Source organism: Patella vulgata, chromosome 1 (assembly GCF_932274485.2).
Source record: "Patella vulgata chromosome 1, xgPatVulg1.2, whole genome shotgun sequence".
NCBI classification, from domain to species: domain Eukaryota; kingdom Metazoa; phylum Mollusca; class Gastropoda; family Patellidae; genus Patella; species Patella vulgata.
In genome coordinates, this window is record NC_065879.2 from 21,739,925 (window position 1) to 21,758,429 (window position 18,505).

General features: G+C 36.2%; 1 long non-coding RNA gene across 1 annotated transcript in view; it reads left to right on the forward strand.

The window, feature by feature from the left end:
* LOC126830901 (uncharacterized) overlaps positions 1-18,505 on the forward strand; it is a 71,393-nt gene that overhangs the window by 33,648 nt on the left and 19,240 nt on the right. Inside the window, exon 3 of the long non-coding RNA XR_007684028.2 lies at positions 5,036-5,129. This is a non-coding gene — a long non-coding RNA (uncharacterized LOC126830901). The remainder of the gene's footprint in view (positions 1-5,035; positions 5,130-18,505) is intronic.

The following is an 18,505-nucleotide window of genomic DNA, read 5'->3' on the forward strand; positions in this document are numbered from 1 at the left end:
GCGATATTGGCATGTAACGGACCGTGATTGTACGGAAAATCACGTTTTTAGCTTGTGGACACTCTAGAGGTCACAGTTTTGATCTGATTTTGATGAAACACGAAATGTATGTTTATAACCCAAAGATCTTGGTTCCTTTCGATATTCACGCATATCGGATCATAACTTTCCGAATTATAACCCCTGATTGTAAGAAAAATCGCGTTTTGGCTTGTGGTCACTCCAGAGGTCACACTTTTTATCCGATTTTAAAAAACGTTTAATTATCACCGTTACACTGTAATGAAGGTTGAGGTTGAATTTCGTGAAAATCGGACCAAAACTGCCAGACAAAATGGTCGCCGCTTGTTTTTGCGAATAGTGTAAAAAATTTGGTATATCAAAGTTGTGGACCCTGTAGAGGTCACAATTTTAATCCGATTTTGATGAAACTTGAAATGCGTGTTTATAACCCAAAGATCTTGAATCCTTTCAATATTTGTGCATATCGGATCGTAACTTCCTGATTTATGGCCTCTGATTATACGAAAAATCGCCTTTTTTAGCTTGTGGTCCCTCTGGAGGTCACAATTATTATCCAATTTTAAAAACTGTTTGAAGGTTGACTTCGAATTTCATAAAAATCAGACCAAAACTGCCGGACAAAATGGCAGCCATTTGTACGTGAATAGTGTAAAAATATGGTAAATCAAGGTTATGGACCCTGTAGAGCAGTGCTTCACAACCTTAATGATACAATTCCCCACTTGAGAAATATTTTCTCCGCTATTCACCCCCCTGGCACTATAAAACATCAAATTACTAAAAACTAAAAACTGAAACATGCTAATTAGGTATCGTTTCAAACACATATTTAATGAACAGATGCCATAGATTTACACATAAAATTACTAAGCGATCAACGATCTATCCTACCTAGCTGTCTATAGTCTATTTCACATTGAGATGAGACGAGGCTACCCACTTCCCGGACAATCAACAGTACAGCGAGATAGGATAAGTGCCATTATACTCGGCGTTGAAATTAATTATGCTAGTGCAAGTCAGTCATTTAGTTTCCGACCAATGGCTACGCAGGTTTGTGGTCGGTAACATTCTGACTGATGGCTCCCGGTCAGGAGTCTGAAAACTCAATTCATGCAAATTCCCCCCTGTTCACAAAATTCACCCCTTTGTGTATAATTCACCCTCAATTCCCCCTTTTTCCAAATTTCACCCCCGAGCATTTTGAATTCACCCCTGGGGGTGCACATGGACCCCGGTTGAGACACACTGCTGTAGAGGATACAATTTTGATCCGATTTTAATGAAACTTGAAATGCATGTCTATAACCCAAAGATATTGGTTGCTTTTGATATTCACGCATAATGGATGGTAACTTCCTGAATTATGTCCCTTGATTGTACATAAAATCGTGTTTTAAGCTTGTGGTCCCACTAGAGGTCACAATTATTAATTGATTTAAAAAACTGTTCGAATAGATCACTGTTACACCCTAATGTTAGTCGAGTTCGAATTTTGTGATAATTGGACGAAAACTGCAGGACAAAATGTCGCCCCCCCCCCTACGCAAATAGTGTAAACATCTGGTATATCAAGGTTGTGGACCCTCTACAGGTCACAATTTTGATCCGATTTTGCTGAAACTTAAAATGCATGTTTATAACCCAAAGATCTTGGTTGCTTTTGATATTTGCGCATATCGGATAATCACTTCCTGAATTATGGCCCCTGATTGTACGAAAAATCACGTTTTTATCTTGTGGTCCCTCTAGATGTTATAATCTTTATCCGATTTACAAAAACGTTTAAGTATATCACCGTTACATCCTAACGATGGTCGAGTTTGAAATTCGTGAAATCGGACCAAAACTGCCGGACAAAATGGCCACTTCTCGTACGCAAATAGTGTAAATATATAGTATATCAAGGTTGTGGACCCTCTAGAAGTCACAATTTTGATCCGATTTTGATGAAACTTGAAATATATCTTTATAACCCAAAGATCTTGGTTCCTTTTAATATTTCGTGCATATTGGATTGTAACTTCCTGAATTATGGCCCTTGATTGTTTGAAAAATCGCTTTTTGTTTAGCTTGTTCTCTATCCATCTCTTGCAAAATGTGGGCGTATCCTGCCTGGCAGCCGCTGGTTTTGAGTTGTTAACATCGATTATTGTTTTATTAATGTTTTTGGTACCTATATCGTTATATTGATGTTTTGGGTATCTTTCTTTTGTGTTATTGTTTATATTATGTATTCAGCGCTGTTTTACTCAACATGTTTTTGAGTTGTTTACATCGATTATTGTTTATTAATGTTTTTGGTACCTTTTTCGTTATATTGATGTGTTTGGTACCTTTCTTTTGTGTTATTTATTTGTTTTTGTATTCAACGCTGTTATATACTTAACATGTTTTTTAGTTGTTTACATCGATTATTGTTTTATTAATGTTTTTGGTACCTTTTTCGTAATATTGATGTGTTTGGTACCTTTCTTTTGTGTTATTATTTATGTTGTTGTATTCACCGCTGTTATATACTTAACATGTTTTTTAGTTGTTTACATCGATTATTGTTTTATTAATGTTTTTGGTACCTATCGTATAAGTTATATTGATGTGTTTGGTACCTTTCTTTTGTGTGTGTTTTTTTTTTTAAATGTGGCACCCCTATTGTTTTATTGATGTGTTACACTTTTATTAATGTGTTTTGCACTACCAGTTTTTAACAAATGGATTTAATAACCCGGTATGTTTTATACTGATTTTATTTAACTTTGATATAATGCAAGGCAATGAAATGATCTAAAGGCAGGAGGTTGTTAAATATCTCTTGTCCTGTCACCATCACCCTTTCACAATCTAATTTAGTCCAATGCCAAGCTTATCTGAAATTGGTGAAAGTTTACCTGGCTCTCAAAGGCAGCAAAGGAAGGCGAGGGATCATTTAGCCTAAGCTGTACTGGCTTGAAACAATTCTGGTAACCTGTTCCTGCTAAGTAAAAATGGCGATAGTATCCTAAGTTGTCCTGGCTTGAAAGTTAGCTGTATCCTAAGTTGTCCTGGCTTAAAAAAAAGTTTGATTGTATAGTGATAATGGATATTTTATCCTGGTCTAAAATAAGTTAATATCCTAATTATTCACAAGCTGGTCTGGCTTAAAACATCCTAATAGTATCATAAGCTTCCTTGGCTTGAAACAATCCTGATAGTATGCTAAGCTGATCTGGCTTGGTGAAATTGGGCGATAGTTTCCTAAGGCGTGAAACAATCCTGATTGTATCCCAAGCTTTCCTGGCTTGAAACAATCCTGATAGTTTGCTAAGCTGTTCTGGCTTTGTGAAATTGGGCGATAGTTTCCTAAGGCGTGAAACAATCCTGGTTGTATCCCAAGCTTTTCGGGCTTGGTAAAAATGGCGGACGATAGTATCCTTAGCTGTCCTGGCTTGAAAAATGGCGGGCGATGGTTTCCTAATCTATTCTGACTTGGAAAAGGTTGATTATATCCTAAACTGTTGCGGCTTTTTACATGTTGAATGTAGGCTCAGCTGTTCTTGCTAAGTAAATACAGTCGATAGTATCCTAAGCCGTCCTGGCTTGAAACAATCCTGATAGTATCCCATGCTTTCCTGGCTTGAAACAATCCTGATAGTGTGCTAAGCTGATCTGGCTTGGTGAAATTGGGCGATAGTTTCCTAAGGCGTGAAAGAATCATGATGGTATCCCAAGCTTTTCGGGCTTGGTAAAAATGATGGGCGATGGTATCCTAAGCTGTCCTGGCTTGAAAAATAGCAGGCACTGGTTTTAGCTCTGTAAATATCTCTTATCCAGTCACCAACACTATTTCACGATCTAATTTAGTCCAATGCTAAGCTTATCTGAGAGTTGTCCTGGCTTAAAACAATCCTGATAGTATGCTAAGCAGATCTGGCCTGGTAAAATTTGGCGATAGTTTCCTAAGGCGTGAAAGAATCCTGATTGTATCCAAAGCTTTTCGGGCTTGGTAAAAATGTCGGGCAATGGTATCCTGATAGTATCCCAAGCTGCCTGGTTGCATGCAATCCTGATGGTAATCTAAGCTAGGTAGAAACGGTGATAGGATCATTCTGAGCCGTCCTGGCTTAAAAAAGGTTGATTGTATCCTAAGGCCTCCTGGGTTGGTAAAAGTTTATTGTATCCTAAGCTGTCCTGGCTCGAAGAAGGTTGATTGTATTTTAAGCATTCCTGGATTTAAACAATCAGTGTATTCCAAACTGTCCTGGCATGAAACAGTCCTGATAGTATCCTGATAACATCATAATGTGTTCTGGCATAGTGAAAATGGGAAATATCATATTAAGCTGTCCTGAAACAATCCCGATTGTTTTCTAAACTGTCCTGGTTTGAAGAAGGTTAGTTGTATCCTAAGCTGTCCTGACTTGAAAAGGGTTGATTGTATCCGAAACTGCCGTGGCATGAAAAATGTAGTTGGCATCCTAAGCTCTTCTGCTTTGGTAATGGTTTATTATACATTTGTATCTATAGCCTGTCCTAGCTTGAACAAATCATATTAGTATACTAAGGTGCCCAGGCTTAAAAAAAAGATTGATTGTCTCCGAAGCTGCCCTGGCTTGAAATATGTAGATGGCATCCTAAGCTGTTATGGTTTGGTAATGGTTCATTGTTTCTAGAGCTGTCCTAGCTTGAACAAATTATATTAGTATACTCAGCTGTCCTGGCTAAAAACAAGGTCGATTGTATCCTCAGCTGTCCTGATTTATAAATGATTGAATGTATTCTAATGTATCATGTGGAATGTGTCTTGATTTTGTGTGAACCAATATTATGTGTACCCTAAGCTCTCCTGTTTTAAAAACAATGCTTATATTATGATATTTTAAGTTGTACAATAGTAGTGATAATTTATTAATACTAAAGTAACAAATTTCCCTAGTTACTGTTCATTATTACCAGGAATGAATAGTGTTTTGATTTTATTGTTTTATAAGCCTTACTATTTTTTTTTATTTTTTTTTTTATTTTTTTTTTTCAGTTGAAAGATATTTTAGAGCTTTCAGAGAAATGAATGGAATCTGTCATGAATAACCTTATGACATTTATAAAGATCCAGTTGCTATATAATGATGGTTAGTGTTTCATTTCTTGTAGAATGTATCATAAAAGTCAAACATGATTGAAACTCGATTTGTAATTGACATTCCGTTATCAGAGTAGCCAATTGTATTTCGTTTTCCTGTAGCCTTCGTACAGCGCCTTTCTTTCTGCATGCAGATTTGACTTCATTACTCTAAAATAGACTGTGAAAATCAAAGACGAAAAAATATCTCAATATACTTTAGAATTAACAGTACAAATAAATTTTGTTGGTAACCATCTAAATGGAATAACAGATTGAGAAGTGTCATCTAACAATCTTTGGGTATTGATAATATGGAAAGTGTAGTGTCGTTAATGTCATTAATTAATCAATCCGACTAAAGTTGCACAGACATGAAGTCATAAATTAATTTACACCTCGATGATTAGGTAATTAATTGTCTTTTATACGCTGGCCAGATCAAAAACATCACTCTAGGTGGAACGTGTGCGTAATACCCCACGAACGAACTAATCGTAGAATCGTACACACGTTACTTGTATAAAATAATAACTTTTTACTCATCAGTTGTTTATAATTATTATTTATCAATTAGCTTTGCTCGCCAATGTTTTTATATGCCCACAAATTTTATGTGGACATATATTGTCGTTGCCCCTGTCCGTACGTCCACAATTGTTTGTGAACACTCTACAGGTTACAATTTTTTTCCGATTTCAATGAAACTTGAAATATAGGTTTATCACCCTAAGATCTCGGTTCCTTTCGATATTGGCATGTATCGGACTGTAACTTCATGGATTATGGCCCCTGATTGTACGAAAAATCATGTTTTTAGCATGTGAACACTGTAGAGGTCACAATTTTTATCCGATTTGGTTTAAACTTGAAATGCATGTTTAAAACCCACAGATCTCGTTTCCTTGCGATATTCGCGCATATCGGACCAGAACTTCCTGAATTATGGCCCCTGATTGTACGAAAAATCGCGTTTTTAGCTTGTGGACCCCAGAGGTAACAATTTTTATCCGATTTAAAAAAACGTTTTAGTATATCACCGTTACACCCTAAGAATGGTTGAGTTCGAATTTCGTAAAAATCGGACCGAAACTGACGGACAAAATGGCTGCCCCTCGTTCGCAAATAGTTTCAAAATATTGTGTATCAGGGTTGTGGATCCTCTGGAGGTTACAATTTTCATCTGATTTTGATGAAATTTGAAATGCATGTTTATAACCCAAATATCTTGGTTCCTTTCTATTTTCTAGAGGTCACAATTATTATTCGATTTAAAAAAAAAACCGTTCACATATATCACTGTTACACCGTAACTTCCTGGATTATGGCTCCTGATTGGTCGAAAAATCACATTTTTAGCATGCGGATTCTCTAGAGGTCACAATTTTTTTTTTTCCGATCTTAAAAATCGTTTAAATATATCACCATTTTTATTCGATTTTGATGAAACTTAAAACATATCTTTATATCCCAAAGATCTCAGTCCCTTTTGATATTTGGGCATTTCAGACCATAACTTTCTGGATTATTTCCCCTGATTGTACAAAAATTCCTTTTTGTTTTTAGCTTGTTCTCTATCCATCTCTTGCAAAATGTGGGTGTATCCTGCCTGGCAGCCGCTGGTTGTAATAAAGTAGCCTCATATTATTTGTTGATTGGCGTTTAAACAGCATTTAATTGACTTGATAAGAAATCTGAATATAAATTATTCGATGGATAGACGTTTGTTATGTCTAATATCGTTTAACTTCTTTATAATAAAGGTATTTTACAATTACATTGACAGTTTAATCACTCACCAAATGGCATCAGGAACTCCACGTATGATCAAGTGTATTTGATATTCATGTCCAGGCCTGGAAATAACGGTTTTAGATCTACCTGACAAAATGTCAGGCACTCATGAAATAGTACCTAACATTTTCAACTTAGTGCCGGACATGTATTAATAATATTAATAAAAAAGACAAATCAGTGCCGGACAAAATGACAGGCACCAGCAGTTTAGTGCCAGACAAAGTCTGAATCTGTGCCTGACATTGTCTGTGACAGGTGCCTTATTTCCAGACAGGTGTCCATGATTCCCATGCAATTTTCGCGCCAAAGTTTAACCTCAGTTACTACGCCCGTAGTATGCATGGAACCGTACATGGTAATTAGATTCCCAGGGTTGATTCACTGAGAAATGAGGGCGATCTATTGTTATAAATAGTCATCGCAAAATTCCATATTTGCTGTGAATTTCAAATGGAGTTACGATAAAAGTTGTTCTTTGTGTATAGAAACTTGTCAACTGGTGGTGTGTATAGACAGTGATATATTGTAAAGACAGTGATATATTGTATAGATAATGTATATACTATGTGTAGTGTTTGAGACGTCACCAGCCAATCAACCGGATTAAGGTCGTAATTGAAAAATTGAAAAGCGTTTTTGAGTGTCAGATACTTAAACGTATTAATTTTAATCAGATTGGTGTGAGCTTGCCGTAAAAGTGGATATATAGTAACCATTGGCTATACGTACATGAAATTTCGATTTTTCACCTTATGTGGTCTTTAAAGTTACAAAATTTTTTTAAAATAGTTATGTCTGTTTTATATGAAATAACTTCCTTCTGATTTTCTATTCTAAATATAATAGTGTCGTGCAGAAAAATATAAAGCTAATATTCTTGAGCTGAGATCTGTGGTCTAAGGGTAGACAACTCTTGGATGTAACAGGATGTAGACCACCATTAATTTCTCCATTGAATCTAATGAGTGGTGTTCTACATGCTTTAGCCTATTCCCCAAATTTTGTTGAGAACCTCCCTTTACAGCACAGTATACGGCAATACTATATACTGGAAAACAACCGGAAAACACCATTTTATACTGAATACCGAAAAACACTAAATACCGGAAAACACCCTAAATAGGTAACCCGGAGCCTGGTCCTCTGTGTGCAGTTTTGGACCAAGTGAGTGCAGATGAAGGAAGGTCAAGGTCATTACGATGTTCGTTTAACAAATAGCCCCCCCCCCCCCCAAAAAAAAAAAATTTCCGATTTTTTTTTCTCCCAAATTTTTTTGAACAAAAAAATTTTATGTCACAAAAAAAAATTGAATTTTTCCAAGAAATTGGTTATACAAAAAAACATTCTGTAGAAAATAATTTTACAGAGAAAAATACTGGAAAAAAAAATTTGAATTTTTTTTTTGATAGAAATTTGGGAGAAGAAATTGTTAAAAAAAATCTGAAAATTTTTTCTTTGACCGTAGGCGATCGCTCGCTTGTATGTTAATGAACTTATTTCATCAGCGCTCACCTGGTCCAAAACCACACACAAGGACCAAACTCTGGGTTACTAAATAGCTACCGGAAAACTTAAAAGAGTAAACTGTGCCCGAGATTTTTTTAGAGAGCGCGCCGCGCCGCTCCGCTCCGGGAGGGATCATCGTCAGGGTGGGACGGGGGTGGAATTGTCCAGTCACGTGACGAACATAGTTCTTCCGTTCCTCAACCCATATTATTTCCACAGTCATTGTCATTAATCACGAATTACGGGATGATATACGAAAATGTAGGTTTACTTTGAAATAGTGCAAATGATACTTTTCCATCTACAATCTTCAGATCAAAGGATTCAAGTTCTTACACAGTGCAGCATGATTTGTGCAACAGAAGACATCTCGAATATCGATTGTCGGAAAAAAACATTTTCTCGGGGACATTTTGTTCCGAATACGCATTCGGTGGAAGTCTTCAGCCACCAGGAAATGGTTAACATAAACAAATTGGTTGCCTGAGGTTCTCCGGGGGGGGGGGGGGGGGGGGGGGAAGTAGCCTCATCGGCTAGAGTCCTCTATTTCACAAACAAAAACAACAATTGCTTCCTTGAAAATTTATCGATCAACCCTTTTCACAGACGTCCAGCTTACCACTTCCCGTCAATGCAGTAAGATAGAATATGTAGTTTTCTCAGGGACAATTGGGCGAAAGTTGGGGTTTTCTCAAGGAAAACTGGTCAACAAGTTGGGGAAAAAAGCTCGAAAAGTAATCCAGAAAAAAATCCTGTGTGCGGCCCTCGGAATATGATGGAATATGTTGAATATTATTATGGTTCAAGTGATTATATTTGACCCTGGAATGAAAGTAAGCTCAGAAACAAGTAGATTTTTAGCCCTTCCAACGAGATGGATAGCTCTTGGAAAGGATAGACACTTTTCAGATTACAGCCTGTCCGAGAATTGCGTGGAATCCATTTCGTTTGGTGATTAGGACACATAGCGGTTAAACCTGGAACTTCAACTCGAACTATTCAGAAATTTATTAACTCGCTTTTGATGATACTTGCTGTTTTATGATGCGATTTTTTGTTACCTAGGGAGGAGGTAGCCTAGTCGTGCCTTCCACTAATTCGTACCACCCTGATGCCAGCGTTACTGGTAAGAATCAGGAGACCGGCGCAACCGGCATATAATGGGGCTCTCTGAGGGCAGTGTTTAATCTACTGAAATACTGAAACACTGAAATTTACTAAAAACTAAAATTAAAATACAAAATAAAATATGGTCAATGATGGAGGTAGACTGATTGGGTCTTTTAAAACATTCAAAACATAATAGGCATCAACAGGGGGGGCTATTTGTAAAACGATCATCGTAATGACCTTGGCCTTCCTTCATTGGAAGGTCCAAAATCGCACACAGAGGACCAGGCTCCGGGTTACCTATTTAGCGTGTTTTCCGATATTTAGGATGTTTTCCGGTATTTAGTGTTTTCCGGTGTTTAGTATGGCCCACATGGGATCATCAGAGGAATAAATTTATGAGGTCAACCACCAAAATTTAAATTCACTGAAATTCATAGACTAGTACTCGAACCAAAAGTTGGCCTCTTTGCTCATTGTAAATACAGATAAGCATGCAAAATGGAGGGATGTGAAGTTAGTTTGTGGTTCATTGTTCATTATTCGCCAGTTTGTTGTTCGATATTCTCGAATAACGAACAGTGAGCTAGTTTGTTGTTAGGTATTCACCAGATGCAGAATTAGTAATATAATAAAGCACTTTTATAGGGAATACGCTGTGAGTGTTTTTTTTATATGCCCACATTTTCATATGGGCATATATTGTTGTCGCCCCTGTCCGTACGTCCGCCCACAATTGTTTGTGAACACTCTACAGGTCACAGTTTTTATCTGATTTCAATGAAACTTGAAATATAGGTTCATCACCCTAAGATCTCGGTTCCATTTGATATTGGCATGTATCGGACTGTAACTTCATGGATTAAGCCCCTGATTGTATGTAAAATCACATTTTTAGCTTTTGAACACTATAGAGGTCACAATTTTTATTCGATTTGGTTTAGACTTGAAATATATGTTTATAACCCACAGATCTCAGTTTCTTTCGATATTCGCGAATATCGGACCATAACTTCCTGAATTATGGCCCCTGATTGTATGAAAAATCGTGTTTTTAGCTTGTGGACCCCATAGAGGTCACAATTTTTATCCGATTTACAAAACCGCTTGAATAGATCACCGTTACACCCTAAAGATGGTTGAGTCCTAATTTCGTATAAATTGGACCGAAACTGACGGACAAAATGACCGCCCCACATTCGCAAATAGTGTAAACATCTGGTAAATTAAGGTTGTGGATCCTCTAGAGGTCACAATTTTGATCCGACTTTGATGAAACTTGAAATACATGTTCATAACCCAAAGATATTGGTTCCTTTCGATATTTTAGCTTGTCCCTGTAGAGGTCACAATTTTTATCCGATTTAAAAAAAACGTGTGAATATACATGTATCACCATTACACACTAAGATCTTGGTTCCTTTTGATAATCGTAGATACCCGAACTTAACTTCCTGGATTATGGCCCCTGATAATTTGAAAAATCGTCTTTTAAGCTTGCATATTCTCTAGAGGTCACATTTTTTTTCCGATTTTAAAAACCGTTTAAATACATCACTATTCACCCATAATGAAGGTTGGATTCGAATTTTGGGAAAATCGAAATGAAACTGCCCGACAAAATGGCTGCTCTTTGTACTCAAATTGTGTAGAAGTGTGTAATATGTCAGTCGCTCCCACAATATCAGTCGCTTGTCGCAGATGTCATTTTGTGCTACGGGCACAAAAGCATTGTTAACAATGGATTTGGGTCAAACTGTTGAATTTGAAATTGAGGTTTGAACATCAAGAAATACAAAAGAACTTTGTTATTTGAGAAGGATTTTGATGATCTGAAAACTGGAAATGGTGTTTTGGGGGTATTTTATTAGCCTACCTGATTAAAAAGGCCCAAGAAATGACGTTTATTCTGTGAAAAAATCAGCTAAAAGTAATCCAATGTTTTGAAAACGCATGCGGTGCTTGATGCTAATCTCCATACGTCATTTGAAAGGTCGTGAACATAACTTTCCATATTTGGAGTAAACAAAGGCAAATTCTTTGTCAGTAACGAATCAGAGTCAGTTTGACAAGATAAACCGTATGCCTTATCGTTGCCACGAATGGCCGACCTCCCGATGATAATACAGGATTTCGTTGCCTTAAAGCTCTTGCACGCGCTCGATGTGTAACATGGGCATGCGCAACGAGGATGTAAACACAGATTTGTTGACTTGCCAATCTGTCAAATTCATCTTTTGTTCAATAGTTTTATAAATGAAAATTTGTCATTTCGTATTAATATTAACTAAAAAGTTTGAAAAATGTCATCCAAGTCTAGACCCGCTGCCCATTTTGCACGACTCCTGAATTCAGCCAAGCAAATCGGTATTTAAGACCCGGAATGATGATCGAATTTCTACTCGGTACTAGTAGCCTACTACTGTATCGGCGATGGCGGGTTCGATGTTTCTGAAGTACTAAACCTTCTAGTTATTTAACATAACTATTGAAAAAAAAAATCTTTATGTTAGGCCTATATATGATATTTTATTGCTTAAATGATTAATAATTATAACCCCGTCCAAAAGGTTCACGCCGTGAAAGAGCTTGTTTACGTCACGTGACTTCGCGCTCACTTTTCCACCCGACTCAACTGATTACCCTAAGAACTATCCCTGCTTCTGCTGCTTCTGCTCAATTTCTATGCATCTTGACAAATTTCTTATACAGATATTTTGATTTTCCAAAGGAATCAGTGATTTTCTTATTGAAATACGTTTTAATAAAGCAGAAGTATAAATAATGCCAACTAGGACATGAGAGATCCGATAAGTCGGAAGTGTCATTCAATTGTCATGTGGTCAGTGAACCGAAAAAAATCGCTACTTCAAGTACTTGGCTAAATAAATGGATACATTTTGGCATAGTATGTATGTTTTATAGTTAAATGTAGTATTCTTGGACTAATGTAAAATGTATTTTCAAGGAGGTATACGCTCGAATGTGTAAACACGAGATTGCACCGGTAAATAACAGATCATTCCCGTAGCTAATACTAATAGTAATAATTAGTACGGTAGGCCTACATGTCTAAAAAAAAGAACCCTACATGATGCGTCCAAGTGAAAGTATTAATAAAAGGAAATGTTTAATGCCTTCCTATTTATTTTGCTAAACTGATTTAAATCTTTTTCTTAAATTCTAATTTTAAGTTAAAATTAGAATGAATTTGAATTGTGTCAGATTTGAGGCTTATATTAAAAATAATTATGTGCCCTACAATCTAACTGTAATGTAATTGACTATTACATGATTTTTGGAACGTAATTAATTCTATTACTCATTACTTTTGAAATCTCCCATTGCTCATTACTGCCTTTACATTCTATTACCATCACCCCAGCCCTGGCATACAGCTTAATACGAAAGAAATGTTGCCAGGACGGCTTTCTCATATATTAAATTCCAACTGCCAAGGGATCTTTTACCTGCACGCCTATGTTTACACAGGACCTCGGTTTTCCATCCCACCCAAACGGCTAGACAGTCCTTGTCAGCCCCTTCATCCTGCACCACTGACAAGGAGAAACCATGCCGGAAAATCCTGATGAACTTTCTCGGTCAACACCGGGATCGAGCCGCGACTTCCAGGCTAGCGAGCCAACGTCTTACTCACTTAGTCACCATGGCTCCCATTATAAAATGGTGATATGTCTAGGCCTATACCATGTTGAAGATAGGCCTATCTTGTATGGCAATCGCTTTTTGATAAACAAAAATGCATAATAATATCTATATTTTAACACTATTGACCATAATGATTATGAGTATGACATGTTTTTTTTATAAGGTTATGACGTCAAACATCTGGGTCTTTTAAGAGTTGATCTGTGATTAAAGTCATGATATCGCGTCATGACATCACAGAGCTTTGCCCTAAATACAGCCCCGAAGCCAAGGCCACATGATTTTGGGAATGGGCTATTGGTGATTTGTTATGAGGTTATGACGTCAAACATCTGGGTCTCTTTAAGAGTTGATCTGTGATTGACGTCATGACGTCGCATCATGATGTCGGTAAGCGAGCTTTGCCCCTAAATACTGCCGCGCAGCACAAAACAAGATGATTTTAGGAATGGGCTATTGATGATTTAATACATTCAGTGTACATGAAATAACTTACAAGAAAAAACATTTTGGCCGCTGTTACCATGGCAACCAACATGGTTAGATTTTGATGGGCACATTAATTTTGTGTAATCAGAATTTTATTTTACTAATAATAAGGTTAACTCCTTCCTGCTATGCTATTGGCTTTAAATCCAAAATAAAAGAAGCATGCTTGGAATAGACTGTTTTTCCCTGTTGGGCCTTTTTTCTAAAATGTGACAAAAAGTCTGGGATTTGATTTTATTCATTTAGAAAAAGTAAAAAATGTCCCAACTGAGTTGAAACCACGCCTTGGGTGTTGTCTTTGGTTTATACTATCAGAAAATCAAGGGTTTAGATATCTAAATTGAAGGTTGCTAAGGATTATTGCGTGAAATTTCTTCTGAAAATGTCCCAATACTTTGAAGTCTGTTTTCTCATTTTGACATTTTTCCCATTTCGAAACACCCACAAACTTCAAAATATCTTAAAATTCTTATCCATGGTCCAAATTTCAAAAGAGTTACATTTTTGGAAAGCTATCAATTCATTTTTCATAAAAATGACCAAGCGGCTGGTTTTGTGGAAGCAGCTCACATATACGAAGGTTGTGGACCCTCTAGAGGTCACTATTTTTATATGATTTTGATGAAACTTATCCCAAAGATCTCAGTCCCTTCTGATATTTGCACATTTCAGGCCATAATTGTCTGGATTATTGCCCCCGATTGTACAAAAAAACGTGTTTGTTTTTAGCTTGTTCTCTATCCTTCTCTTGCAAAATGTGGGCGTATCCTGCCTGGCAGCCGCTGGTTTGATTTTGATAAAACTTAAAATTTAGGTCTATCTCCCAAAGATCTCGGTTCCTATCGATATTTGCATATATTGGACCATAACTTCATGGATTATGGCCCCTGGTTGAACGAAAAATAATGTTTTTAGCTTGTAGACACGCTAGAGGTCAAATTTTCATCTGATTTTGATGAAACTTGAAATGCATGTATATAACCCAAACATTTTGGTTCCTATCAATATTTGCACATATCGGATCATAACTTCCCGAATTATGGCCCCTGATTGTACGAAAAAATGCATTTTTAGCTTGTGGTCCCTCTATAGGTCACAATTTTTATTCGATTTAAAAAAAAAAACATTTGAATATATCACCGTTACACCCTAATAATGGTTAAGTTTAAATTTTATGAAAATCTGACCAAAACTGCCAGACAAAATGGCCATCCCTTGTACGCAAATAGTGTACATATGGTATATCAAAGTTGTGGACCCTTTAAAGGCCACAATTTTGATCCGATTTTGATTAACCTTGAAATACATGTTTATAACCCAAAGATCTTGATTCCTTTTGATATTTGCGCATATCAGATTGTACCTTCCTGGATTATGGCCCTTGATTGTACGAAAAATCGCGTTTTTAGCTTCTGATCCCTCTAGAGGTCACAATTTTTATCTGATTGAACAAAACGTTTGAATATTTTACCAATATTTTACCATTACACCCGAATGACGGCCGAGTTCGAATTTCGTGAAAAGTCACAATTTTGATCCGATTTTGATGAAACTTACATTATATCTTTATAACCCAAAGATCTTGGTTCCTTACGATATTCGAGCATATCGGATTGTAACTTCCTGAATTATGACCCTTGATTGTATAAAAAATCGCTTATTGTTCAGCTTGTTCTCTATCCATCTCTTGCAAAATGTGGGCGTATCCTGCCTGGCAGCTGCTGGTTAGAAATATTTAGATCAGTAAACAGTAAAACGGAGAAGCCTATTAAATTTTGATCGTTTCCTATTGAATTTCAGCAATTTCTGTTTCTAACTTCTAAGAGTTGTGGCCCTTGTTCCACTTTGTTGAAACCCCTTATAAACGACAGAAGTTACCGTTTGATCAGTATGAAATAGATATCAATGTCTTGAAAAAACTCTCATTACCTACAAAGGAATAGATATGTGAAAACCCTTGTTGACTGCTCAGATGATTTAGCTGCTGTGGGCGTATGTTTTGTTGCCTGGCGACCTATCTTTAATCATCATAATAATTATTAATTCCTAAATGATATGAGCTCAATAGGGATGATATTGTCTGGAAAAGCAATATAAAGTAATTTCTAAAGTCAATTCTTTGAGTAAGAATATTAACTTTCAGAAGACTTAAATGAAATAGTGAAATATGGTATGTTTTGTAAAAGATATCCGTTCTTGCAAGTATTAAGGAGCTTTTTCATTATAACCAGGATTTTATTTTTGACAATAACTGCTTATTTCACGATTATTTGGAACACTGGAACTATAACTAGTTATAATGGAGGAAATGTTTTGTAAAAGATCTATTGTGACATAGATTTGATTATAGTAATGCTGAATCTGGAAATTGATTTTAGTAGCCTAGGGTGTCTAGGACGGCCGCCATTTCAATTTATTCCCTATTACTCCCATACCCATAGTATTTAGTCTAGAATGATAATCTAAATGCATAATTTTGGTATCAAACCGTATGTGTTTGGGGTCAAGGAATAATAATAATAATAATAATAACACAATAATAATAATTCACACAATGTTATAATGATGTTGACTACATGGTAGCTTTACTCGATAAAACATTACTTGACCTCCTTGATAAACATGCACCCATCTAAACCAAAACCATAACCATTTAAAGAAAACACCATGGTATGATGCTTCTGTGAATGATAAGCGAATACGCCGAGCTGCTGAAAGGAAGTGGCATAAATCGGGGTTACAGGGTACGAAATAACACGCGAACGGTCGTTCAGGTTACGCATCGGTTACCATGACCTGGAAACACGCGAACGGACTTCCGTTCTCGACCACCGAGCTATAATTTATAAACTAAAGGTTTCAGTTAAAATATTCCCTCCACTACTACATTAAAACATTTTACAATTATAAATAAATGCCTGAAAGATCGTTAAGTTCGCACCTGTCATTTTGTCGGTAGCAAATCAACTCGCGGACCCATCATACCTGGCAACGACATACTCATTTGCCTCTTTAGCGAACGAAAGCGCCAGATCAATCAACTGATTTCTATTGTTTTTATTTCTTAAATTAATGGTGATTGAGTAATAAAAATAAAACACCCAATGAAAAGGAATGTTATATTCGCAAATTATCAAATAAAAAACATACTTTTCAACAATGGATCTTCCGGTATTTACGTAATAGGTCAGAGGTGAAAATTCACACCGTGTCAATGACTTTGGCATTATTCCAATATTTTCACGTTGTCACTCACGGCTAATAATTTTATGACATGGAAAGTGAAATGGAATCAGATTTTTTATGATTTACTGCCAGGCATATCGTAGAACATGATAATGTCGAAGAAATCAACTATTTGTTATTTTTGGGGGACGTTATGAATGATGCGAAGCAGCCGAGATCAAGCGTGTCGGCCGCCATATCTTGGATATCTTGGATACCACAAAACTTACGGATAATAATTCTAGAGTTTGGAAAGCTAAATTGAATCAAAACTTTTAGGATTTAATACAAGCTACATAGAGGAATATTACATTGCCGAAGATTTCAACTATATATTTTTATTTTCGATGCTATGAAGCAAAGAAGACGACAATTCCCACCATATATCCAACAAAGGCAGAAATGTCATAACGATGAAGTGACGGTCATTTGGGGCGATATTTCTTTCTAAAAGTTATATATTTATATTTACTTTGAACACTGTTCTTTTTTTTAAAATAAAATCTTAGGAGATACATGTTCACGTTTATTATGACAGAGAAAAGTCATAATTTTAGTGGAACTGACTTTTCAATATTATTTATAGTAATATACCGGTAATTGTTAGTTTGTACAATTGAATTTTATATCATTGGAAAGAACACGACAATCTGTACATTTTTGTATAAAAATTTTTTTTATTTAGTTATTTGCAATTTTGTAGAGAGTTTTAGGATTAACAATAATCCACTAATTCGCTTAGGGATATGGGCCCTGCTGATTTAATAAGCTTAGGGGTAGCTGGCTAATCTTTTAATTGGCCCCAAATCCCCCTAGGCTAATTCGAGGGTCGGCTCTAAACAAATATGGCATCGTAACCTATAGGTTACCAGTTCAAATTTGATGCAGATTAGCGTAACCTATTTTGAGGTTACCATATAAGAGGCTTATTTCATACATTGGGTTAGTAGTACATAAACAAATTTACGCAGAGTGTTGAAAACGTTTTATGAAATGTGTTAAAAATGCCAAATCACAGTATTTCAACAAGGAAATATCATGCTCAAGAAATCCAAAATTATTATTCTCAACATAAAACTATTTACTGGGAAAAGAAAAGAGTGTCATCCTTCCAGAGGGAGATGATAGTATTGTTGCTCAAAATTTCAGTGATTATTTCATTGATAAAATCAATAAGATTCGTCATGGCCTTGGCTCTATTAACACACAGGGGTGTGATGACAGAAGGTCTGTCGTTCCATCAATCCAATTTGAAATCTTTTAATCCAGTTTCATTGGAGGACATAAGGAAGATAATCTGTCAATCCAAACCAACATCATGTTCTTTGGATACCATCCCGACACATTTCCCGCTTGAAATTCTGGATGCAATTTTGCCCATTATCACTAACATCATAAACACGAGTTTGCAGTCTGGAATAGTACCGGAATGTTTTAAAACTGCAGTAGTCAAACCACTTATAAAAAAGTTGACATTAGACCCACAATTACTGAAAAGTTATCGACCAGTATCAAATCTGACCTTTCTGTCCAAAGTTCTGGAGAAGGTTGTTAAGCAGCAACTCCTTGAGGAGTTCCATTCTGCTTATC